Source organism: Mustela nigripes, chromosome 6 (assembly GCF_022355385.1).
Source record: "Mustela nigripes isolate SB6536 chromosome 6, MUSNIG.SB6536, whole genome shotgun sequence".
Classification (NCBI taxonomy): domain Eukaryota; kingdom Metazoa; phylum Chordata; class Mammalia; order Carnivora; family Mustelidae; genus Mustela; species Mustela nigripes.
This window is the reverse complement of record NC_081562.1, coordinates 115,364,788-115,392,046: the sequence shown is the minus strand read 5'-3', so window position 1 is coordinate 115,392,046 and position 27,259 is coordinate 115,364,788. Positions and strand designations below refer to the sequence as shown.

At 41.0% G+C, this 27,259-nt stretch overlaps 1 long non-coding RNA gene across 1 annotated transcript; it reads left to right on the top strand.

Annotated features, from left to right (window-relative positions):
* Positions 1 to 21,726: 21,726 nt before the first annotated feature.
* LOC132020862 (uncharacterized) lies at positions 21,727 to 26,751 on the top strand. The gene is made up of 3 exons (XR_009405117.1): positions 21,727 to 21,929; positions 25,310 to 25,428; positions 25,756 to 26,751. It is a non-coding gene; the product is annotated as an uncharacterized LOC132020862 (long non-coding RNA).
* Positions 26,752 to 27,259: the final 508 nt, after the last annotated feature.

Genomic DNA, 27,259 nt, shown 5'->3' with positions numbered 1-27,259 from the left:
GACCTTTTGGACCAAAGACAATAGAACCACAACTGGGTTATTTCTTCATCAGTGTGTCTCCAGGAAAGTTACAAAAAACTATCACCACCGGAGAAGCTGCTGTCTTTGCTCCCTCTCCCAGCTCCCTGCCATTCCTTCGCTAAAAGGTAGACCACCTCCAGTGGGGGAGTAAAATAAATACACGGGGATTTTTTTTTTTCCTCCTCTAAAAATATAATTATATGAGAGAAAAGATCCACTTTAGTGAAGTTAAGGTAATGTGTCTTTTCTCTTGATTAATTCAGTACTCAAAGCCAGGACCCAAGGGTTAAGTAGCCCTCTGATTTAAATTTAAATGGTAAATTAAATAGCTCATTGAAGGATGTTTAGAAAAGCAGTCCACAAAGACAGCTGGAAAATTCCCAGGAGGAATGGCCCCTTGGGCAATGTCTTATTGATTCTTCTGTTTGTCCAAATGGTTTTCTGGACCAAAGCTCAACAGCCTACAGAGCTTATTCAGTCCTCAACATCATCTCTCTCTCAGAGACTCTGAGCTCTCGTTGATGGGACCCGCTCTTTGGTTCAGTCACAGCGAGGAGGAGAACATCTCGAGGCATCTCAAAGATCTGTGTTTGGGTTTGGATGTTTTACACCAGAAACTTTGAAGCTGAAGTTTCAGAGGAATGGAAAAGCCAAATATTTTTCTTGTATTATACATAGTCACAAAACGACTTCTTTTCTAGAAAGAATATGTTTTATTAAAAAAAAAAAATACATGTGTGGCTTCCAGTCCTTTCGGCTTCTAACTCTCTGTGGCACTGCTCGTTGGCTCAGCGGGCATGGAACTAAGTTAGCAGAACCATTTGCCCCACGGGCCAGACAACTTTGACTCCTGTGAAATGACTGTGAGCACACACCCCCTCATCACGGCTAGGCATCTCTCATTGTCACAGGGATGGTGATGAATCTGGACAAATAGATTAAAAATGGATTTTTTACAATTTCATGAAGTCTCGGGACTTTATAAAGTCTAGTATAGGTCAATGGTATCATCTCTGTTTTTTAAAAACACTAAACACTTGGGGCGCCTGGGTGGCTCAGTGGGTTAAGCCTCTGCCTTCGGCTCAGGTCATGGTCTCAGGGTCCTGGGATCGAGTCCCGCATCGGGCTCTCTGCTCAGCGGGGAGCCTCCTTCCCTCTCTCTCTCTCTCTCTGTCTGTCTCTCTGCCTACTTGTGATCTCTCTCTCTCTGTCAAATAAATAAATAAAATCTTAAAAATAAAAATAAAAACACTAAACACTCTATGTAAATAAGTCAATAGATACATGTTGTCTTATGCCTGAAGATTTCACAGAAAAATTCTCAAAACCTTCCTCAATGTCCAGTAATGGCTGTAAATGATGTGGGTCCCCTTTCTCGTATCCTAAATCTAGGGAGAATATCCTAAATCCATCCAAAATAACCATAGGACCAATAAAAGTCCACCCTTTAGGTGGCAGATAGGGCCTATACCAATCATTCCATCCCAAGATATGGTCCAAATTGTACATATAAAGAGATTCTAGATAAGTTTTAAATTCAATAAATATTTGTGGCTGATTATACGCCAGACACTATCTTTTCTCTTCCAGAGAAAGATTAGGAGCTTGAAAATATGGATGATTAGTTCACACACGTTTACATGAGTCAAGGAAGAGGTGCTCCATGGATGTTTTCTGAGCCTCTGAAAATAATAAAGAGAGATTTAATTATGAGGCAGTTGCTCAAAACACTGACAATGTGAGAGATGGAAACAAGCAGAATGGAACAATGATTTAGTCATACCTGACCTTCTTATTAGTCTATTTTATCTCTTCTATCCAAGTTTATTCCTCCTGTTGTGAATCAAGATCTTTATTTCTCAGGGTTATGGTGTGTTTTATGTCATTCGAGCCCTATAACATCTTTTGGGGATAGGTATTTTTTACTCACATCTTACAAATAAGGGAACTGAGCCTGACAAAGGCATAATAATTTTCTCACAGTAAAATAGTTAATAATCAGTAGACCCAAAACTTAGACCAGTTAATCCAAATATAAATCCTGTCCATTCTCCCGTAGATCATGCTAGTCACTGCACAGGCATTTTCCAATGACAAATAGATCATATTCCAATACTTTGTTTTGGAATTTAAATCTGAATTTAATCTCTGTAGACACTATGTTATAAATGGCAGCAAAATTCCTGTCTAGCTCGGGAAAGACGGTTTCACCTGAAAGATGCAAATGAATCATTGCAGACTCATTAGACAGATTTCTGGGATCTGGAAACAAGAGACTTGTAATGACCGCCCCTCGTTACACGAGTTGTTTGCATTTTTACAAAAAGTGCTTTGTACGTGACAATGAAGCTATAATTGGTGAAATTACATGTAATATTTCAGACAGAAGTGGTATGCAAACTGCTAGCATGGGAAAAAAGATCGTTTGGGACTTAGAAATTTACCACTGAGCTCACTTCTGCCTTAGATGCTCCTGATTTCCGTAACTTCTTTTCTTCCTCCACTTCAAAAAACTGCAAAACATCACAGAAATATAAGAAAGTACATAAAATATAAATATACCTCAATGAATTACCATAAATTGAAAACTCATGTTTGGGTACATACAGCATGTACTTTTTTTTTTTTTAATTTTTTATTTTTTATAAACATATATTTTTATCCCCAGGGGTACAGGTCTGTGAGTCACCAGGTTTACACACTTCACAGCACTCACCAAAGCACATACCCTCCCCAATGTCCATAATCCCAAGCATGTACTTTTTTTAATCTGGCTTCATTCAGTCACCAGTATTATTTTGATATTCATTCATGTTGTTTTATTTAATAATCATCCATCATATTGTTGAGGAATATTACATTGTATGGATATACCACAATTTCTTTGTCTATTTACCTGTTTGTTGATGGGCCTTTGAGTTGTTTCTAGCTTGGAAGTATTACAAATAGAGCTGCTATGAACATTTGTGTACAAGTCTTTGTATGGACATATGATTTCATTTTTTATGTATAGTTCCCTCTTAATGGAATGGATGGAGTGTGTGATAGGCATATGTTCACCTTTTAAAAAGTATCAAACTGGTTTTGCCTATCAGAATCATTTTGTGTTATTCTACAAACAATGCATGAGTGTTCCAGTTGTTCTATATCCACACCACTCTGTTTAATCTTAGCCATTCTAAGAAGTGTGTAATCCTATAAAATTGAGCTTTTAATTTGCAATTCCCTGATAATTAATGAAGTAGAACATGTTTTCATGTATCTTCCCATGGGAAGTGTCTATTCAAGTCATTTGCCCATTTTTTTAAAATTGGATGGCTTCTTTTATTATTGAATAGTGAGTGCTCTTTATTTTGGGTGTAAACCCTTAATAGATATATGATTTGAAATCCTTTCTTCTGCTCTGTGGTTTATTTTCCATTCTCTTAATAATTTCTTTCTTTTTAAAAAAGATTTTATTTATTTATTTGACACACAGAGAAAGATCACAAGTAAGCGGGGCGGGGCAGGGGGGTGGTGGGAAGCAGGCTCCCTGCTGAGCAGAGAGCTTGATGCAGGGCTCAATCTTAGGACCCTGAGATCATGACCTGACCCAAAGGCAGAAGTTTAACTTACTGAGCCACCCAGGCACCCAATAATTTCTTTCAAAAACCAGAAAGTTTTAATTTTGATGTATTATAATTTATCAATTTTTTTCTTTTTAAGAATCATGCTTTTGGCATTGTATCTAAGAAATCTTTGCTTAACCTCAGGTACTGTGAACTGAATGATGCCCCTTCCATTCATATACTGAAGCCCTAACTCAACATAACTATATTTGGAGATAAGACTTATGAGGCTGTAATTAAGGATAAATGAGGACATAGCACTGGGGGCCCTGATCCAAGATGATTAGTTTTCTTATGAGAATAGACATCAGAGAACCCGCACTCTCTCTGCTATGCGGGGATTCAGTGAGACGGCATCCATCTACATTAGAAAGAGAGTTCTTGCCAGAACCTGAATCAGCAAACACCTTGATCTTAGACCTGCCAGCCTCCAGAAAGGTGGGAAATAAATTTCGATTGTTTAAGCCACCTAGATGGTAGTATATTTTTATAGCAGCCCAAGCAGACTAATACAGCAGATGATGCAAAGTTGGCCTGTATTTCCTTTTAGAATTTTCATGCTTTTACATTTATAAAATGTAAAATCACTTGTAAAGTGATTTTTACATTTATGTCCATGATCCATTTTGAGCTATCTGTGTGTATTAATCTTTAAATTTATTTCAGCAAAATTTTACAGTTTTCAGTATCCTTAAGTATTTCATTCTCTCATATTTTTTGTTATTATAAACAGTATTTTTATTTCAATTTCTAATTGATCATCACCAGCACTGGGAAATATAATTTATTTTTCTGTACTGATCATACATGAGCCAACCTTGCTAAATGCACCAATTATTTCTAGTAGCTTTTTTGTAGACAGGATTTTCTACATAGAGGAACAATTGTCTGCAAATAAACACAATTTTACTTCTTTCATTCCAATCTGAATGGTTTTCCTTTCTTGCCTATGACATTGGCTAGAACCTTCAGTACAACCAATGTTGAATCAAAGTGGCAAAAGTGAAAGTCTTTGTTTTGTTCCTAATCTTTAACAGAGAATATTCAGTGTTCTTATGATGAACATTCATTCATCATAAGTATGGTGTTGCCTATAGGATGTTTAAAAATGGTTTTTAATTGCAATTGAATTTCTTTAACTGATAAATGTGTTAGCAGATTATACATTTCTTCCTTGGTGTGCTTTTGTACTTATGCCTTGCAAGAATTTCTCCTTTACTTTTAATTATTCAAGTTTAATAACTTAAGATGACTCATAGCGCTCACATATTTTTCTTTTAATACAAGTAGAAACAAAAAAGATATCATTTTCCTCTTTTCTGATATTGCTAATTTGTGTTTTTATTTCCTAATTGATATGAATACAGGTTTTCATAAGATTCATAGATCTTCTCAAAGAACTAACTTTTGGTTTTATTACTTTTTCTCTATTGTTCTTCTATTTTCTGCTTCTTTGATTTATTTCTTATCTTGGGCTTACTTCAAGTTTCATTTGCCTTTTCTTTTCTCATTTCTTAATTTAGAAGCTGAGGTCATTGGTTTGTGATCTTCATTCCTTTCTAGTTTGGGCTTAGCGCTATAACTTTTCCTCTAAGTTCTGCTTTGTCTGTATCACACAATTTTTTAAATATTGTGTTTCCATTTTAATTCAATTAAAAATATTTTCTATTTTTAAAATTTCTTATTTGATCCATAAGTTATTTAGCAATTACTCTTTCTCTCTCTATTACTCTTTCTATTTCTCTATATTACTCTCTCTCTCTTCCATTTCCAAATACCTAAAAATTTTCCAAAAATATTTCTGTTGATTTCTGATTTAGTTTCATTTAATCAGGGAATACTTTTTATATGACTTTAATAATTTTACAGTTTTTAAATTTATTTTATTCTCATAACAATTGCACCTCTACCTGGAAAATAGTCTATGATCGCTGAGGAAAAAAAAAGTGTGTTCTTTGCTGTTTGGTAGAGTTTTCTGAAACTGCCAACTAGGCTGATTGCAGGTATTTCTGTAAATATAAATTAGATCATTTGATAGTGTTGTTCAAGTCAAATATAATTTTACTGATTTTTCTGTCTGTTTTCTGTCAATCATTGAAACCTCTGATTATGTTTATAAATTTATCTATTTCTCTCTTTAAGTCCATCAGTTTTTACTTTATATAATTTGAAACTTTGTCAATAGGTAGTGCCAATTGTTTAAAATTTTGTACCCCTTGATGAATTGCCTCCTTTACCATTATAAGTTGACCTTTAAAATTTTTGTTCTTTCCTCTGAAATTCACTTTTTCAGACATTCATATAGTTATTCCAACTTTTTTTTATGCATCTTAACATTGAATAACTTTTTCTATTTTTCATTTTGAGAACTCAGTAGCCAGTCTAACAGTTATGCCTTTAAAAGCAATTTGCTTCTTCCCTGCCTCCTCTACCCTGGCTGCAGTGTGTGGTTTCTAAGTGTGATTTTCTTTTCAGTTATTGGAATTTATAGGACTTCTTGATTCTGCATCATGATCCTTCCTGTCTTTTTTCAGCTGTATATTATCCACTGTTTAATCAAAATACAATTTTCTATTAAAATCATATATGATAACTTTCTAGAGTTTTAATTTTAATTCTTGTTACACTTTCCAGTTCTCTAACAAAGTTCTCAATTATCTTTCATCTCTTTAAACATAAAATAGAGCTACTTTAGGGACACCTGGGTGACCCAGTCATTAAGCATCTGCCTTCAGCTCAGGTCATGATCCTGGGGTTCCTGGGATCAAGCCTCTCATCAGGCTGCCTGCTCGGTGGGGAGCCTGCTTCTCCCTCCTCAACTCCCCCTGCTTATGTTTCCTCTTTTGTGGTGTCTCTCTCTGTCAAAAAAAAAAAAAAAAAAAAAGATAAATAAAATCTTAAAAAAAAAAAGTCAAGCTACTTTAAGGTCTATGTTTGAATATTTCAGTATCTGGGGTTCCTATGGGTGTGTTTCTGTGATCTGATACTTCTGCTTATTTTCCTTCATGTTGTGATGTCTTCCCATGTTCAAATTATTCTTGAAATAATTTAAGACCCAAATCGATGTTATATTTCTTAAGAAGGGATCAGTTTGTTTGAGTATGAAAGGGACCTGGTAGTGGTAATACTCCAGGAAACTCTTAACCTAATATTAGGAATTGAGATGGTATAAAGCTAGGCTTTTCTATTTGTAGGACTTTTATTCCTGATTCATCCATATTCCCAGGATGCAACCCTCAGGATCTTAACTAGAGTAAGAATTTTTCACAGGTGTTCATATCTAGAGTGACTCTTACTTACTTACTCTAACTTCGCTCTGCAAGACTGTTAAAAATGACACCTACTCTTTCCACACTTGGGAGAGAAAGAAGGAAAAACCATAAGGTTAAAAGAACCCCAAATATTGAGGTTATTACCCTAAGTCTACATCCTCCCCCAAATCCTGGTTCCGTTGCTTATCTCTTACTTGTCTTCGCTCCAGTACACTTAATAGACTTCTAAAACTTTCCTTTTTCCAACTAGTCTATTTTTCTTTCAGCAGGGAAGGTGATTCGAAATATTTAATTTATCATTATCGGAAGAAGTAACTCTTTTTCCACTTGCCTTTGTTTTGTTTTGGTTTGTTTTCAGTTGTTACTATGGCAGTGGGGAACACTGGCAAACTGAACTGTGGCTGGTGGTGAACAATTGTAGGAACATAAGTGTCATTTATAATTAAAAGTGTTTGTAATCTTCCCAAATAAATGATGCTTACAGATGCTTCTTGCTTCATCCTTAATTTAAATAAAATAGATAAGTCCAATCTGAACATTGCCCTCTGCATTCCTAGTAACTTTTCTCTGAGAGTCTTTGGACCTACCTAAACTACTTCTACTGTAATTCAATTGTTTTGTGTCTGTTAAGTCACCATTCTCTGAGTAGTTTGCAAGTACTTTATCCTACATCTTTTTTCTATCTCCTTTTGAAGACCATCCACATTATTACAATGATGGGTACTCAAGAAATAAAATTGCTCGATGCCCTCACTTGCCCTCAAGAAGTATCCCAAGGTTATTTTGTTGCCATTGAAGATCTTCATCCTCTGCCACCACCATACTCCCCAGCCTTGTATTACAACTATGCTTCCCCGATGCCTAGACACAAAAGGTGAATGCTCTAATCCCACTGCTTACACACTGTGCATCTGTACACTCAGAGTCTGCCTTGTAAATTCTAGTCCTTCTGCCCCGATTCCCTTCCTCTCTGCTGTACTCCGTCTAACACCTACTATACTCCTGCTTAGCTGTGAGAACTCAGACACCACCTCCTCCAGGAAGCCTTCCTGATCTATTACAGTAAATGCTGATTATAGGTGTTCCATCGTAGCCCCATTCCAGTGCTTTCAGGACTATATTACAATCATCTCTTTATCTGTATGTCTTCTACACTTGACTGTGAATTTCTCAAGAGGCTTATGAATTCATTGTCTATATACCTATTGCTTTTCCAAATCCTAGATTCTCAATAAATACTGAATAAGTGACTAAATACAGAGATATTACAGATAAAAGGAATGAAGATGCTGAATTAATAATCAGTTGCTGAAAATCACAAAAATGATGGGTGGTAACAATATGAGTGCTTTAGACTATGTTGTCAGACCTCTGTGAGCTATGCTACCAAAAACTAAACATGCCAAGGAAAATCCTTAAAGAAGAAAAAGAGGTAAACGTAATGTTCACCTTTAAAAGAAGGAAAAAAGGAAATTGGTCAGCCCAAAACCCAGCTCCTGGGAAGTTACTAAGATAAATCATCAAAATGATCAATTTGCAATCACCTAGAGGAGCAAAACAGACTGGGTAGGAACCAACATGGCTTTTAGAGAAACAAATCATGCCAGACCAATTTAATTTCCTTCTATGATAGAGTGACAGGCCTTGTAGATAAAAAGGATGCAATAGATGTAATCTCCCTAGACTTCTGTAAGCCTTTGATTCTGTCCTACCTGACATTCTCATCAACAAACTGGGGAGATCTAATCTAAACCACACAACTATTCAGCGGGTGCACAGCTGACTGGGCAGAGGCCTCCAGAAAGCGATCGTCAATGACTTACCATCAGCCCAGGAGAACAGAACTGGCAAGAAGCCTTGTGGTGGGGCCTAGATTCGTTTGAAATTTTTACAGTTAAAATGGAAGGAAAAATCATGTCCAAAAAAAGACATATGTAATAAAAGATATGTTTGCACAGGAACTGCTACAGATATATTTGGAATCTAAAGAGTGTCTCTGCTTGGGATGACTTGACATGAAACAAATGGATCAAAAAGCAAATACATACGCGGTGAGCGACCTCTTTTCATATTGGATTGCATTACGTATCAGTGAGATGCCAGGTCTATAGCGCTAACCCCAGAAGTGTCATCACTTCTACACACACGCCCACCACTGCCCGTGTGGTCTTCCCAAGTAAAATCTCTGCTAAGCAACACCCTGCCGTGTGCTTCTATCATCTGTTTGTCCTGGGGCGCTGTGCACTGCCGGCCGGCTCCATCCCTACTATTCCTTGCCCTAGCCTCCTCTGCTGGTGACACAGACCACTTCAACCCAAACTTCCCTCTTCTCATCCTGTCTCGTGAAATCTACTTGCACTCGCAATACCGGCCCACCTGCTCTCACCCGTGTTTTCTTCCCTTGCTCAGTCTCTGGCAGATGCAGGGGAATGAGATAGATTGAATGGAAACTTGGAGTTTCCACCTGAAAACTATTGGAGTTTCCAATAGTTAGGGAGAGACATTTGGAGATGAACTGATCATCAGGACGCTGTAGGGTTGTTTTTTTGTTGTTTTTTTTTTTTTTTTTTAAAGGACAGTTTCATGCCTGGGTAGCTCAGCTGGTTAAGCATCTGACTCTTGATTTTGGCTCTGGTCATGGCTTCAGGGTCCTGAGATCAAGCCCCACATTGGGCTCTGTACTCAGAGCTCAGTGTGGAGTCTGCTGGAGATTCTCTCTCTCTCCTTTGGCCCACCCCCCTGTGCTCTCTCTCTTTGTCTCTCTCTCTCTCTCTCAAATAAATAAATAAATAAAATCTTTTTAAAAATAAATAACAGGAAAGTTTCAGTAGGTTTGAGGTTAGGGTCTGGAAAATAAAAGATGGGAGAAATGGCTTGATGGAGTGGACAACGAAACAGAATGGGGTTAAAGAGAATAATGTTAGAAATCAGATTTGGGATTCAGCTGAGATCTGGCTGTCAACCACCACCAAAAAGACAAGAGATAACAAATGTTGGTGTCGATGTGGAGAACCGAGAACATTGTGCACTGTTGGTGAGAACAGGAGCTGGGGTAGTCACTGTGGAAAACAGTATGGAGGTGTCTCAAAAAATTAAACAGAGAGCAACCCTATGATTCAGCAATTTCCCTTCTGGGTATTTACCCCAAGAAAATGAAAAGACTAACTCTAAAAAATATCTGTACTCCCACGGTTATAGCAGCATTATTTGTAATAACCAAGACATAGAAATAACCTGTATCTATCTATCAGTGGATGAGTGGATTAAGAAGTTGCAGTACATGTATAATTCAGCCACGAAGAAGGGAAATCCTGCCATTTTGCGACAACATGGGAAGACCTTGAAGGCATTATGCCAAGTGAAATAAATCAGAGAACGATAAATACTGTATGATCTCACTGACATAGGGAATCTAAAAAAGAACACCACCACCAAACTCACAGAAAGAAAAAACAGACTTGTGGTTGTGAAAAATGGGGGTTGGAGGGAGGGGGAACTGGAGGAAGGTGGCCAAAATGTACAAACTTCCAGTTAGAAGATAAGTCCCAGGGATGGGTTACATAGCGCGGTGACATACAGAGGATGTGTGAACAGAGTAGATCCCAAGAGTTCTCATCACAAGGAGAACATTTTTTTTTCTCTTCTTTTCTTTTTACTGTATCTCTAGGAGATGAAGGAGGCTAACTAAAGTTATTATGGTATTTGCTCACGATTTACGTACGTCAAGTCTTAAACTACACCTTAAAATACACCTTAAACTTAGACAGTGCTGTGTGTCAATTATTTCTCAAATTGGCAGTTGAGACAATGGCCCAAAGATAAGGTACGAGACGCCAGAACCGCAGAGTGGTAGGAAAAGCACTTGCCTTGAAATCATAAGATCTGCCACATTAATTAGCTCTTTGACATTCAGAAATTCATTCAGATTTTCTAAGTCGGATCTGTTAACTGTAAAATAAGGTTATTACCTAACAAATCAACACAAGAAAACCAAATCAAATATTATATATGAAGGAAGAGAAGAGCATAAAGCAGTATACAACTGTTTAATTAGTAGTAGTGGTAGTAGACCATATACCACTATATCACGGTAGTATACCACGATACCCACTGGGTATATAAGCTTTAGGTCAAGAGGGTCCGAAAGAGGGACAGGGATTTTGATTACATGATAGGAGCACCTTTAAGACCCAAAGGAACATCTTCGTGTAAAAGGAGATAAAGAGTCTTCTCTTTGGATGGCAACCTTGGGAACAAACGACCGAGTGCCTTAATTATTTCTTCAAGATTTATTTATTTGAGAGAGAGGAAGAGAGAGCAGATGAGTGGTAGGACGGACAGAAGGAGAAAGAGACGCTCCAGCAGACTCCTCATTGAGTGTGGACCTGACATGGGCTTGAAATCATGACCTGAGCCAAAATCAAGGGTCGGATGCTTAACTGACTGAGTCACCCAGATGCCCCTGAATTCCTTCATGAAGCATTCTTCCTCCGTGGTCATTTATGCCACCAAACTCAACAGCAAAAGTCTAAGAACTCAAATATCTCTCTAGAAACATAATGCTGACCAGAGTAACAGCAGTAACATGAAAATCACCTTACCCACCTCATCTAAGTACTTCAGGTGAAATGTTTTGGGGGACAGTATGATTCAGGGAATTGCTTTAATACCCCGATCTGCATATATGGGCAGGGTAAAAGGAGCCCAGTAGGAAATGATGCATTCAATATCTTGACTTAAACTCCTCATCTTTTACATTTCTCAGTTTTTCCTGGCTGGGAAGATTGTCCATCTTCTCAAACCAGCTGGACTTACGTCCAGCTTTTCTTGTGATTGGTGGGAAGGTCACCTGCTCCCATATTCATGTTCAGTGCCTATAAATTAAAATTATCTTGTCAACATTGATTTTACTGAATTCAGAGTCGTCTTGTCTCTCCTTCCTTACCACCTTTAAAAAAAAAAATTTCCTTGCTTGAACAGAAAACATGATTTTACACACGCTCATGAGTGACGGAACTATCCCGTCTGTCTCCAGTACCCTTTATAAGAATATGTTTTTATAAAGTGAAGCAGGAACATGGCTAAGATCCTTCCCGCCCTGGCATAAGACTCTCTGAGATTGAAGTTTCCAAAATCCTGGATGTGAACAGATTTCCTGAGTTCCGAGCTTCCGCCGCATGTGCCCCGGTGGTCCTTCTGTCTGGGTGAGAGACAGCACATGAGCCCCCAGACAGAGATGGCTGTCCTTCATGCGTGCTTCTGGAAAGCCACCCCAGCAGCTGGACCACTGCTATTTTTATGCAAACTCGTGTTCGAGAGATAAGGAGAGGTCTGCTCTGCTCTCTGGGGAGGAATCTTAACTCTAAAATGGCCAATTAGATTAAACGTCCCTTCTGGAAAGAACAAAATAACAAGCAAATGGAATTTGTATTATGTAAAGATGGGCGGCTTAGATGTTGTTCGAGATAACTTCTGAATTCACTAACAGGACTCCCTCTTCTCAGGAACAATTAGGCAAGAATCCAGCAGTGATGATCTCAGGAACATTCAAATCTTGTTCATTTTGCTGGCTATATTCAGATCACAGCAGGGCTCCTCTGTAGTCCTTGTCATGGGCTTACAGATCTGTGGGTTGGAAGAGTCCCCGCTCCACACACACACATTTATGTTCCTGCTTCGTCATGCTATCTGGGGAAAGTTATCAGAAGCAGAATCACTCTCCCCCATTTCGCGGGGGAAGGGACTGGAACCCACGCTCACGCCATGGGGTGTTGGTTGAACTGTCCCCAAACCGAGACCTTTGCCTTCTAAGAGAGAACTCTGCTACATCATAATTCTTTTTATAGCTGCTGATGTATTTTGAATATTGAATTGTCAGGGAAGGTGGTAAGTATCACTCTCACGAGGCCGATTGTCCATTCTAACTCTTCATTTGTCATGGATTTGGCCATGTATGTATATGTATAATATAAATTTGCGGGTGGGGAAAAAGTGGTTCCTTGTCGTCCAGTTAGGTGACTTGACAATCCCACTGCAGTAAGGTCTGAGTGGATGAGGTCTTGGGAGTGGTGAGGAGGAGAGGCAAGAAGGCAGCCAGAGGAGCTCCCTAATCAAAGCCCGGGATCTGGAATGAGGCTGTGAATGAGGCTGCTTTGGAGGCAGAATTAGGCTTCAAGCTGTAAAATATGGTGACGGTTTTACTCCAAGTAGCTTTTTTACAAAGTCCACATGAACCTACTCTACTTGACACACCTGAATTAATTCATTTTATTCCCATTCTACAACGAGGTGTTATTGTACTATTTTACTCCTAGGAAAACTGAGTAAGTAGCCTAAAATAGAATGTAAATGGTGGCGTTTTTTTAATTTGTTCCCTTATGAATTACTGATTTGTAACAGTATTTAGGAGACAGAAATAAACTTAACTCTCGGCTTAAACCTGGGTTAAATCCGTAAAGAAATGTCAACCTCAAAATATAATTCAGGAAATTATCTAATACGTTTTCCTTTTTTTTTTTTTTTTTTCACTTATAATCAAGGGGGAGAGGACTTAAGTTGAAGAAGAGAAAGAAATAGCAGATATGATGAAGGAAGGAGCTGGTGAACTAATGTGAGTGGTCAGCATTGTAGTTCAGGCATCCCAAAGCGAACAGAACATCTCGGTTAAGGGCAGGAAGCTGAACACCTACCATCATCTACAAATGCACTTTGATACTTTGAATCCCTTCTCCTGAGTCCGGTTGCCATCTTTTGCATCCTCCCTAGTGCTTTCTTGGGATGCTGGCCACCCTGGTGAACTGAGAGGCACTCCCCGATCACCAACTCATGTCATTGTTTGGACCCCAACAGAAAGCAGAGCTTCGGAATGGTGGAAGGTGCCAAAAAAGTGTGCTATAAAAAGACAGGCGGAGGCATCCCTGGGTGGCTCAGTCGGTTAAGCATCTGCCTTTGGCTCAGGTCATGATCCCCGGATCATGGGATCGAGTCCCACATCAGGCTCCTTGCTGGACGGAAAGCCTGCCCCTCTCCCTCTGCTTGCCACTGTCCCGCTTGTGCTCTCTCTCTCTCTCTCTCTGTGTCAAATAAATAAATAAAATCTCCAAAAAAACACAAAAAAACAAAAAAACAAAATAAAACAGGTGGAATTTCCTGACAGCAGACAGAAGATGGAGGGGAGGAGGGGAAACAGTGAAAGGAAGAACTAAACAGAGCTTCCATCTAGATAAAAAGCAGAAAAAAATTGTTAAGGGTGATACCATACGCAGAATACTATTGCTATATGAAGACCAAAGAGACGTAAACGTTAAGGGTACAAATTTGCAACTAGTCGATAAATAAGGTCTGAAGATCCAGGGCACAGCCATAGCGTACTGCATTGTGAACTTCAGAGTTGCTATGCGAGGAGATCCTCCTGATTCTCCCCGCTAGGAGATACACGACGTGATAGAGGAGCTGGAGGACGCTGCGGCAGCGATCAGATCGCCACACGTAAATGTCTTCCATCAACACATTGTACACCCTACGCTTGTACAATGCTCTCGGCCAAACATATCTCAATAAAAATAAGAAGAAACATCATTATTTCTTCAAGGATCCGTGAGGATATAGGAATGGGGGAGGCCTTCCCTAACAACACTCATCATCCTTGACAAGAGTTGACTCCGTGTCCAAGATATTTCCATGCTCTACCTTAGTTCATCTTTACGGGCTTCTCCTATCATCACTGTTTCAGTGAGGAGGGAAAAGAGGCCCAGCGAGATCAAACACCTATCCCAAAGGCACTCAGCCCCTGCAAAGGAAGTCCTTTCTGAAGAAAAATGAGTAAAAAAAATAAGGACAGCCAACATTTATTGAATGTTCCTCTGTGCCGGGCATGGTTCAAAGCCTTCCGCGTGTATTATCTTCTTCAGTACATCATCTGAGGCAGCCGCTATTTTATCAATGAGGAAACTGAGGCACAGAGCGCTTCAACTGTCCATGGCCTCCAGCTAATGCACAGCCAAACCAGGATTCAAATCCCGACTGAAGAACCTTGGCCCTTTAGAGTTAACAATTATACCGACCTCATTAAGTTGTTCTGTCAAGTGAGTTGACATCTGTAGAAGGCTTAGCATTGTGCCTTGTACATAATAAGCATTTAAGAAAATTATTTTATTATATTATTACTAATAAGATCATACGCTGCTGCTTCTCAAAATGTAGACTGGGTAGCACCGAAGTAAAACCGGAAAGATCAACATTCTAGGAAAAACTCTCTACAAGAGAATGAGCAACAGGTATAAAAATAGGGGATCACCTTGGATTTGAACGCTGGAATATTAATGCTCAAAGGAAATACATCCAGGATACTGGGCATGAAATTGAGGAGAATGATTAGCCTGGAAGAAACTGAAGGGAAAGTTGCCCAGGATAGAGTTTGGGGCTGGAAATCCAACACAGAAGGAAAATCAACTTAATTCCAGCAGGTTGTGTTTTTTGAGGAAAAGAAAGGAGTGTAACACATTTCTAGAGCTCCATCTCCATCATTGCCCAAGGTCCTTGCTGTGTCTTCAAAGTGCCCAGAAAAGAGAGTGACAACTGGTTTTTTTTTTACCCTATTACTATCAATGAGGAAAAATTCCTGCTACGGGGGCGGATAACTGAGGCTGTGGACGGGAGGGTCTCATCTGTGTGTGCATTTCCAGCAGGACTCTTGTTCAAGTTCACGCTCATACGTGTGGGACAATGACTTATCCTTCCTTTTGAATAATCAGGTTGTATTCCCGGTTTGGACTTCTGCAAGAAGAAGGGGAGTGGGTCTCTTAGCCTGGGTCAAAGAGCAGAGAATTCCTGTTTGATCTCTTGACCTTGCTTTGTTGTCTAAGATGAAATTGTGTTGACAGCAAAGCCAGCTTCCTGGGCCAGCAACCTGTGCAATCAGCCCAGACCCTGTGCTCAGAAGGACCCTGGGTTTGATTTAATGCTCTGCTGTCACTGTCTTGCAACTCTTTAAGAATTTTATCTTTGGACGGATGTTTTTTAAGTGAAATCCAGTGAGACAATTGGGAATATGTGAGCAGAGGAAACATACAGAGTGTTCCTCCGTTCCCAGTTGTCCCATTCTTGTCTAGCCTTTGGGATGCCCCTTGACTTTGGATGTGTGGAACTCACAGAGGTTCGAGGAGAGCATGAGGTGAGCATGTGGCACTGCTAGAAGTTGCAGGTACCGAGAAGGGAAATAAAAACAGCTGAGTGCATTGTGTGCGGCATTTGCAGTGTTCTGATAAGCATAAACCACATATGCATATATAAGTGCTGAAACAGGCATTGTGTGATTTCCGTGCTTATGAACAAAACGCTCCTAAAATTTCTTTGAAAACTGGCATCCCACGCTATAAAGATGAATGGTACAATCTGTGCTAAGAGTTTAAGTTTTTTAAATTTCCTTTACCTAGAATGACATTAAATAGCACAGAGTCTCTAGAAGAAGAGAGAAGGAGTTTTAGATTTTAATGCCTTTAACGGCATTTTTTTTCCTGCTCTCTGAGCAAGAGGCCCCCATTTTTATTTTGCACTGAGTCTGCAAGTGATGTAACCCACCCTCATTGACATGTTCCCTGGGCCCGAGAGCCATGGTGTTTCCGAGGCACCCCTTTCTTGTTGGAATTCATCCCACCCAGCCTGAGTCACTACGTAGCCTCAGACACTCTTGGTGTGTTGGGGGAAGCAAGACCAGTAACACTCCCGCTGCTCTGGAGCGACTGGTTCCATCGTAGCCATTCTCTCATTCACTACAGCTCCCTTGCCTCAACTGGACTAAATCGCTGTCTTCTCCATTCCCAGAGTCCTCAGTGAGCATCACTAGATCACTTCTTGTTCTGCATTGGCTTGGCTTCCATGTTTTCTCTTCCCCGTTGGACCGTTAAGTAGTTCTTGGATGGCAAAGACAAGAAGTCTGTGTCATTTCTCTTGTCTAGTCCAGACCTTGAACACCAGTCACTCACAAACACTGTTACACTAAATCACATCTCCTCCCCTCAAGGTTCACCTCCCCATTCTCCTCCATCACCTCCTCACACATGCATACCAACCCCTTTCTCCCCTAGTCCCCCACAGGAGAACTGTTTCCTTGTCTTTGCATTATCCCACTGAACTAAACACAGCCGCCAATAGTCTACCTAAGAAACACTCCCTCGAAACCCATGACCAACCCCTTCCTCCATCTGGTGGCATCTCCAGTCTACCATGCCCTCATCTCCGAGGGCAATGGAAGACATAAATAACTGCATACGGTTTTATGGGCCAGAGTTGGATTCCCAGATTGGCTTCTAGCTCACGTCTCTGGCCAAACCAGTCAAGTTTCCCGAGCTTCAATTTCCTCATTTTCTTAAACAGGCGTGATCATCGTAGCCCCGGAGAGTGTGGTTGCGATATATGCCTGTCATTTCTACAGTGTTTGCTGTGTATTTTGTAGATCCAGAGTACATAACCAATGTTATTATTACTATTCAGGAAGTTTCTATTATTAGGTTTCAAATCAGTGAGACACCTGCTGAATGTTTGAAGACCCAACAAAGACCAAGGAGCTAAATAGCACCCATCCCCTGGGATGGTCAGTAGGCATAGGCGCTGTGACTGCACACCCTGCTTCCCTCGTTCAGAAGATTGCGCAGATGAGCTGGAGCCTAAAATAAACAGGTCTGGTCTATAACGCTAAGTAAAGAGTAGGCACACCAGGTTGGGGGGAAAAAATATAAGCCATGTATGTACGTGACTCTGTTCTTATTCCTGGTTATACCAATCTGTGTGCACACAGTAGGCTGGGGGCAAAGGGAGCAGCAGCCCAAGAACATTTTGTTTTGAAGTCCAGGCTAGAATGTTCTAGGCTCTTCTTCCGTTGGAGTCGTACAAACCCGTCACTACTAGGCCTTGGCCAATGAATTCTGTTCAGTGTGTGTGTGTGTGAGTAGAGAATATGGGATATGTAACTTAGACCCTGCAGTCTGTATCTCAACACAGGATATGTAGAGATAGGGACTATAGTCCTTTATTTTAGGTCTCCCTTCCAGTGGGCCAAGAGCTGCTTGCTTGATTACAGTTAAGGGTAGTAAGCACCAGTGTCCAGAGGCACCCTTGGGCTTCTGATGGCCCGGTCATCCTCTGACTCACCTTCCCAGAAGAAAGCATTTTTAGGAAGAATCCTTTATTTCTTAATATTTAGTGAACACCTACTTTGAGAGCAGAAGAGTAACAAGTGACCAGCCCTGCCCCTAAGAAAACTCAGTCTTTCTCAGAATGTCAGAAAAAGATACCGACCTATTTCACTAAAGACAGGGTGGACCTCTTCACCTGAACATTTGGACTCATGTTGCAAACTTTAAAATTAATATTTAAAGCCACAGGCTGTGTGTGTGTGTGTGTGTGTGTGTGTGTGTGTGTGTGGTGTGTGCGCGTGTGCACGTGTGCAGATGACAGCTGACGAGGGGAACGTAAGCCGAGATTAGAAGATAAGGCGACTGTGACAGTTAATGAGTCAGCAGCTGCTGGTGGCAATGACTTCAAGAACTGGACACAAAAGCAGAAACTATTTTTAGGCTCCAATTTCTGTTCCTGCCAACTCTTTGCAAAAGAACATAGATCTTCTTTACAAATCATGGGCCTCCTTTTCCGGACTTTTCTCGTCCTCACCTGTAAGTCATCTTTGGAACAACAGATACATAAGACCCATCTGGAGATTTTTTTTCCAGGCTCTGCCTTGGCTGCAATTGGTCTGGCCTCACAAACAAAAGAGAACTTCTTAATTCACTAGTCCTTTATTCGGCTACTTTCTTAGCCCTCTCCAGGATGGCTCCAGTAAGGATGGCATCTCCCTGAAGGCCTTTTTTAGCCATATGGAGAGAAACTTCTCCACAGACTCTGTGCTGTGTACACTCACCAGTCCTATGATGGAATGCCAGCAATGTTGCCTAAAGCAACCTGACACACACAACAATATGTGTATTCATTGGCCTATTAAACAGTGAAACAATTCCACAGCACAGGTTCTGTGATCCGTGGGTCACAAACCCTCAGATTCTCACTCTGTCCTTCTGCACACATCACCCCCTGCCCCCAGAACACGCACTTTATTGCACATTTTGTGGCAAGATTTATGACAATTATCCCCCAAATCCATAATTAGCAAGTGGTAACAGATAGGCAGATAGACCCACTTAGAGTGACATCTCTGACAGATTGATACCCCTCCCCCCTTAAAAATACCTGCAAGGCTTCTCGTTTTGAACGTGGCTCTCCTCACAGTGTTGGCAAGCCTAGTCTCGTGTTCACAGAAGGGGAGGGGGCTGTAAAAGCTACATGTTCTCACAAGCATGGCAGAGCCCATGCATAAACCATTGGGCTTTGCAATTAAAAACAGGTTTGGCTTCCCACTGCATCAGTTAGACGACGTCAGAGCAACAGTCATCCCGAAAACTTTCCCTTGTGAATTCAAATGAACTGTGAGTCTTGGGTTTCTCTCTGTTTGCCTGTGCATGCCTGGAGAGTGGATTGTTGGAAGGGGTCTGTGTGTTTCTTTCCGGGGTCATGCACTGATATGTACGTTTTGAATCATTGCGACCAGCTTGGTCTCTGTGACACTTTGCATTCTGTGTCCCTTGGGTACATGGGTAGCATTCTGGATTCATTCCGTCAGGATGATGAGTACAGGTAAAGTAACTCTCCGAGTCTGATCCTTTGGCTATAGGAAATGAGCTCTCATTCTACAGATCCGCCTGAGCATTTGAGTAGCACAGACTGGACGTGAGTTTCAAAGATCCTGAAAAACATTAACACGTTTGTTCCTAGGAAGTTGAGTCAACTTGCCTACAATGACGGCTAATCGTATCTTTGCCATAGTCATCCTTGGACAGTGCGCTCAACTGTGAGATTGTGTACTATTTGGAGAAATCACTCCTGCCCCTTGCTTTATAGTGAAGAGCCTGGAAGAGATTGTATCAGCCAATTCCAGTTCCAGTGAAATCACCTATGTTGTACAAGGCAGTTCACTTCCATACTTTTCCTCTTCTTCTTTCCCCCATTCAACTAAGCAGAAAGGAACAAAGCAGACACTGCTCTTGAGGCATAACTGCTTAAAGACAGGTTTGGAAGTTTGCCACAGAAGAAACTACAAAGGAGCCAAACCTAAGCCAAGATACAAAAACTGTCAGAGCACGGGCCACTGTGTCTGTGAAGAGGTTTCCACAGGAGAACAGGCCACCGGCACTCGGGCCCCTCCACTGATGTTCAAAGAAAGTTCTGTGAAAAGACCATATATGAGGAATGTCCGATTTTCAATAACGATGGTGCTCATCAACATTAATTAAAAAAGAGAGACAGACAGAAAACAACAATTAATCTTAGTGCCCTATACTTGATCTAACAGCTATCCTGGCATGACTCGGCCCCTGTCTAATTTTTAAGTCTCACCAAATCCCACTTAAGAAATTTTAGTCTGCTCAGTGTTTCTTTGGGTGAAATTATTTCATCTCATGCAACCCCTCCAAAAGTTGTTTAATAGAATAATTGTTAACATACAGATTGACTTTTTGTTGCATCATTTGGAAATGCATAAGTTGAGACGAATGTAAAACATTTTTGTAATGTGTGAAGTAAAAAATTATCAGAACAAAGTAAATAAAAATATGCTAAGACATAATGGTATGTGTAGTCGCACTGAAAAACTTAAAAAAAATGTTTAACCTATTTTGTCATACATTTTACCCTTAGATGCATGCACATAATTTCATATTTCTCAAAAATATATATTTTGCTTGTTTTCAGTCTGTGGACTCACATCGAATAGAAAAAGAGAAAATAAATTGTCCTAAATACAAATTTTTATTTTTGTCTTGATAAAGGAAATCAATTTCCTCAATTAGTAAGGTATTAACTATAAAGAAATATTTTCCATTTTCACCAATTCCACATATCCGAGATTTTGCATGGGTTTGGGTTCCCACTTGCTAGACTGTGTGTTTTAGAACGTGGCACATAAAAGGGGAAGCGTAAGAAGCAACTTTAATTTCAGTCCAGCTAAGGCAGAGAGATAAATTCAACTTTTAGTATCATGAAAATCACATTGTAACTTCGTAAAAATTATGCACATAAAAATAAAACAGATATATCTATGTATCAAAATAAAATAATTTCACAAATCTCTAAGTAGCTGGAGTCTCCCCCCGATTTGTCAGAATAATGAGCAAAAAACTGCCATCGATTCGTTTCAATATTGACAGGAGGAGAGAGAAAAACTATGCCTTTTGTACGCTTGTAAGTTTTACTGGAAAAGTTACTTGACACGAGTATATTCTTTACTAATGCAGTGCTAACAGCTTCGGTTCCTCCTGGTTATGGATCTCAAGTGTCGTAGGAAGAAAAGAGGAATAAAGGGGGGTGCTAGGCCTCTAAGCTCACGTGTTCAAAGACCCAATAAATGACCCGATCAAGCGACTAGAGAAAGCGACTGAGCTGGAGAAGGGTTAAATAATGGAATGCTCAGAACTCATTAGGCATTGCGGTAATTACTTCTTGCGAGAGCTCCCGCAGACCGAGAGCGAAGGACGGCTTCCAGGAGTGGGCCAGAGAATCGGAAAGTTATTAAGGAAAATTCCTAGATCTTAATCACCAGCTTATGTTTCTGTCCATGAAACGTCCTCTCTGCACCAGCAAAGGTGTGCACGTGTCACTGATGTCGTTAGAGCCAACGTGTCGCATGTCTGAACTGAAAAGTCCCCCTGCCGGAGTGCCTCCCGGCAGCTAGAGGGACAGAGCGGTGGTTAAGCAGCTTGTGGGTGTTTTAGTTTTGTTTTTAAGCCACGCAGCCAACCTCACAAGTTGGATTCTTTGCTTTCCTCTTTCTGAGGAGGTTTTCTTGGTGGAACCGAGAAGAAATGAAAGCACCTGCAGATTGGAACCGCATCACTTAGGGAGCTGATGACAGTGGCCCACGCGAGTAAGCAGACGAGTCCTGCCTCCCTCCCCTGCGCTGGAGAACCAGGGACAGGACTTGAAGGTGAACCTCTGTCTCTCTTCCTTTCTCTTTTTGCTCGCACACAGCCTGTAAAAACATGGCTGAAAGCACAGACTTACCACACAGGTGTGTTTTGGAAGTTGCTAGTAAAAATGATTTTAAAACTTGCAGAAACTGCCAAGCTCTGAGAAAATGCTCATTAAAGACCCATAAACTTGTGAAAATTGAGGAGAAAACATCCAGTAAACTTTTTTTTTTTTTTTTTTGGTGTGCTTTAAAGAAGTCGGTGTAGTCTCTGCACATGTGGGCTTGGCTGCGGTGAACTTGGGCAAGAAAAACAAGCTTGGCCATTATTTCTCAATAGCGCGCTGGGGAGAGTGAAGACAGCCTCTTGGTATGCACGAGGTCGGCCGGGAAAGCAGTGGGTCCTGCCTTTTGCCCTTATAATTCTGCACCCATCCCTGAGCACTCACTCCCAGACAGTGCCCACGATCTCGATGCTACACCAAGTAGGAACACCGTCACCTGAGCCGGACGGTGGTCGCTGAGTCTGTTTCTGCCAGAGATCTGCAGCGGGAGGAGGGGGACTCGGCCAACTGGGTGGGTGTTTTTCACCACCGGCCTGGGATTTTTCAGGAATGGTGACTGTGATGAGAATCAGACTTGCATGGTCTCCCAGCCCCCGACGCTGCGTCGGCAGTCTTCTAAGAGCTTATGGTTTCACAACCAAAAGGAGAGAATTTATTTCTCTAATTTTGTGACACCTGTGGAATGCTTATTTTTTATTTAAAAAATTATTGTAAGCTTAAAAAAAAAAGAAATACAAACAAGAATTATTTTAAGCGAAAAAAGTGTTTTTGTTTTTTTTTTTGTTTTTTTGTTTTTTTTTTAAGCTAACTCAGTCGGCTAAATTCTACATGGCCACTTCATTTCTGAGAATCTGGGGACTCCGGTGTTTATTCAGCAGCATGTTTTTCGAACTTGCGTAAGCCTGAGACTCTCCTAGGATGCTTGCTAAAAGTACAAATTCCTGAGCACTGTCTTAGTCCCGAGGGATCAAAATCTCTAAAAAAGAGTCCTGAACATTAGACATTTTTAAAGCATTTTAAGTATTGCTCTTGATCAAGCAAGTTTGGAAAATCCAGCTTAATTTGAATCGATTCAATGTTGGAAATAACAAAAATGTCCAAGGAGAAGACAGAGAGGGCTGTCTCTATCATCCTATCTCCAAGAAGCGTAGCGATCTCGTTCCTTAGAGACTCGCTGAGGTCTGGTGTACAGATTTAGAGATAATACACTCCCACAAGAGTGGGTATGCCCTCCAAACATGCATAAACGCACATACACAAATATTTTTGAAAGCTGTCTTTCAAAAATAAAATAACAAGCTTTAATAAAAAACAAGCTTTAAGGAAGTATATAGGGTAAAAATTATAAGAACCTCAAACATAGTGACCCAAAAAAGGTTAAATAATGTTAAGTGAAACAGAAAACTACCCAGTCACATAATAATATCTAATTATCCAGTAGCTACTTGGCATCTCACAAGAATCCATTCCGACGTAGTGGATTTAATAAATGGTAGAGATTTGAGCCTGAGCCGTGGGGGCATCTGTGCTGAGATGCGTGTAGTCCTCCAAGAACCCAGCTTCTAGAGATGAAAGCTGGTAACAGTACATTGCTTTGAGTGAGATGGACTAGCACAATCACAAAAAAATATATAGTGCTTTTTTTTTAAGTATTATTACTTCTGTACTGAAAATAATATAGATTGCAAAGCCAAGAAATGCCAGTAAATATGTCATCTGAAAATTATTATTTTTTTTGCCTTCTGGTTAACAAAACTGTAGCCAACAACACCAGATCACAGTGCTTAATAATTCTGATTTTTTTTTTTTTTTTTTTTGGTAGGGAATACAAAGTCACTCAGCCTGCCTAACGTAGAAGTTTACATAACAAACATGTAAAAAAGAAAAAAAAAAAGGATGGGTTCTGTTGGGCCAATTCACACAAACTCTGTGTAATACAGTACCCTCTAAAGTGATACTCTTTTTAGGTCAAATGCCCCTTCCTACTCCCCAACCCCCCCAGAGACACAAAGTCAAAGTGGTGGGGTGTAAACACTCTTTTTTCTCATCATTGCAATTCCTATTCTAGATACTTTTCCCAGAGAATTCTTCTGAATAAATTGCTCCTGCCGCTGATCAAAGTAATACTCTTTTTGTGTATCAGAAACATAGTAACATTTAACAAATTAATGGCTTCCTCTCACCTTATTACCAAGGCAGAAGCTGGGGGTTACAGTCAGCCGATTTGCCTGTGTTCATGGGGGCCGAAAGGGGTTTTTAGGTCCGTGAGGCTGATCAATATCCCAGAAAGACCCGGGTGGCCGGCAGGGAGTGAACAGTAATTACTGCCGTTATTAGTGTTATCTGTATATCCAATTAAATAATTGTCATTTCCATAAAACTTCACAAGGGAAAAACCGTACTGAATAATTTAATGCAAAAGTAACAAAATGAAATTTCCGCCTCCAGAAATGCTAGTGACTGGCTGCAGTGGCAATCTTTGCCACAGACCATGGCTTGCCCTTTCACTTAGCTTAAATGCCTCCAGGGGATCCTAATAGCTAGATGATATGTTTGCTTTGGAATCAGATACCTGGAACGGTTAGCAGATGACCTGAACAGTCCGTGATAAATTCAACCTTGTCTGTTTGCTTGTTTGTTACCTGTATGTTGTGATTGAACATTCCCACTCCAAGATTGGCTTTAAAATTAAAACCAAGAGTCTGGAAAATTGTTCAGATGATATTCACAGGCTGAGGTCAAGGGTAGTACCTTAAGTCTATTTCCAAATGGAGATAGAAAGGAGATGTACCTGCCTCTCCATTTTTTTTTCCTTTACCTATAGACAGAGAGCCTACTTTGCCACCTGCTGAGAACCCCATCCCTTGTGAAAATAAGGTTGAACCTCCAAGCTATGTCTGCTTCTTTCTCATTTCCCTGGATTTGGCTGCAGGAGAGGTGGAAAGTGAGACCAGACAGCGACCCAAGGAGCTTATTCTTTATCTGTTCTCATCTCCCTACTCCTACCCTCCCCAGGCCACTGGCGGGAGCAAGGCAATGCTGTAAATCCAGCGGGAGTTCATGGGCAAAGGCGTAACGTCTCCTGGACTCCCAAGTAGAGCAAACTTGAAATTGCTCCAACAATGGATCGTCCTGTGTACAGGGACGTCAGGTATTAAGACAGGGGAGAGTGGACAGGAGGAAAATCCCGTCAATGGCAACCACACAGGCCCCAGAAAAGAGACACTCATATCCTGCTGTTGTTGCGTACAAACCCACATGCAAAACAGGACCTAAGCGTGTTATCACTCAGGCATCCAGGATCCAGGGAGAACCTCTCTTTATGACATGTAGGAGACCGCCGCCGGACACAAACCAGCCAAAGATACGATCCAGGCCCCCAGGAGTTTAATCTCCGCGAGCAGGAGATTTAAACATGAGGACATCCTTGCCAAAGAAGTGACCCATGAAAGGTAAGACAACTGAAGTATGACTATAGCAATAAACACATCCTATGGGATTTCCAAAAAAGTGAGATCACAGGCACCCGACGTGACCAGGAAAGGAAGAAATGACAGAGTTTGCACCGTTGAAGACCTAAAGGAGTCTCGAGGTAGGACAATCATTATCGCTGAATCATTACGCTCAGGATTTCCCTGAACATCTCATTGTCCCCGACCCACCTCACTTCATCGAAGATGCTCTCCCGGAGGAAGCGGCCTCAGAAACAAATGTGAAAAGGGCCTTTTCCTTGTGTTACGTTTTCAGTTTGTTTGATTTGATTTATTCCTTCCCTGTAGGAGTGTTTGAGGCTGGATTCGCCGACTGCTTTCAGAAGGACGGGGCAGGGGTGTTGAAGAAATCTCTGAGCGCACCGAGTAATTATGCTGTTTTCCTTCGCATGCCCTTCTGATATCCCTGTCTTCGGAGCTCCAACAAGTCGGAGCAGATTTGCAAAAACAAAGTTAATGAAGAAGTGAGGACGACAGTCAGCTCGTCATGGTTTTTTTTGTTTTGTTTTGTTTTGTTTTTAAGTTCCTTTGTTATGTCTAGCCATTCTAGCCCCAACTTTCTCCACAATTCCATACTTGTTTCTAACACTGACTTCATGTGTTCAGACAATTTCCACCGTACGTTTTCACAGCTCTGTGCTGACGGGAATGTCCCCCGCGCCCCATGGCAGGGAGACACCTCTGCTTCCGCAGCGGCCCACAGGGCAAGGTCATTTCATTGACGATCGCACAGGCGTCGGAGCTGAGTGTCCATTAGAGAAAATAAAAACAGAGGAAGGAGGGAGAAAGGAAGGGGGGGATGGGAAGAGAGAGATGGAGAGGAAGGAAGGGAGGGAAAAAAAGAAGAAAAAAGAAATGAAGAGAAGAAAGGAAGGGGAGGGGAGAGGAGAGAAAAAAGGGAAAGAGAAAGAACAGAAGAGAGAGCGGGCATGGCTTCAGAGCCCTGTCTTGGCTTGTCACAGATGTTTCCCTTGACTGAAATAATAGTGCAATAAAGTTAGAGCATCAGTTAGTTTAACAGCAAGCCTCCCACCCACACAGCCCTGCCATTCAACAGTCTTGCTCGTTTTTCTTGCTACCTTATTATGATCAGTCTCTTAGTCAAGCCTCAGTTTGACTAACCTACTGCCATAGATACCAGCCCGTCGACCTTCCTCCCATTTAACAAAGCAAGGCTGTGGCCCGGAACGCTCCTGCTGCCTCCACTACTCTCAAGGCTCCAACAATCTGGCTAATTCACTGTGTCTGAGACTACGAAGGGGTGGGGGTGGGGTCCTTTAGGACCACAGACTCTTTTTTTTTTTTTCGTCCTTCCTTTTATAAGGTGTTGCTTGGGATCAGTTCTCAACTCAGCGTTCAATCCGTTGAGACAAGTATTAAGGAATAGGTCGTTTTTCCTTCTTCCTATTCACCTTTGGAGGAGGGACATTCCAGTCACGTGTAAAACTGTGACCACAACTATGATTAGAAATAAAAATGATGGTAATCACTGTCATGTTGTTTCTCATGTGTCACGGAGTTCTGAGAAGTTTACCCAGACCAACTCGTGTACTCCTCCTCACAGTTCAGGGGCATGGGTGCTGTGATAACCCCCATGTTAGAGACCAGAATCTTCGGATGCGGAAAGTGGGTTGTTTTTGCCCAGGGTCACGCGGTCTCTAAGAGGCACAGTCAGAATTGAAATCCAGGCAGCTTGATTCCAGACGTACACTCTTTCTTCCTCCTGTTCTGCTGGAAACAATTCAGGAGCATGGCTTTGGAGAGTTTTTTTGGCAATCGGCGCACTTATCAA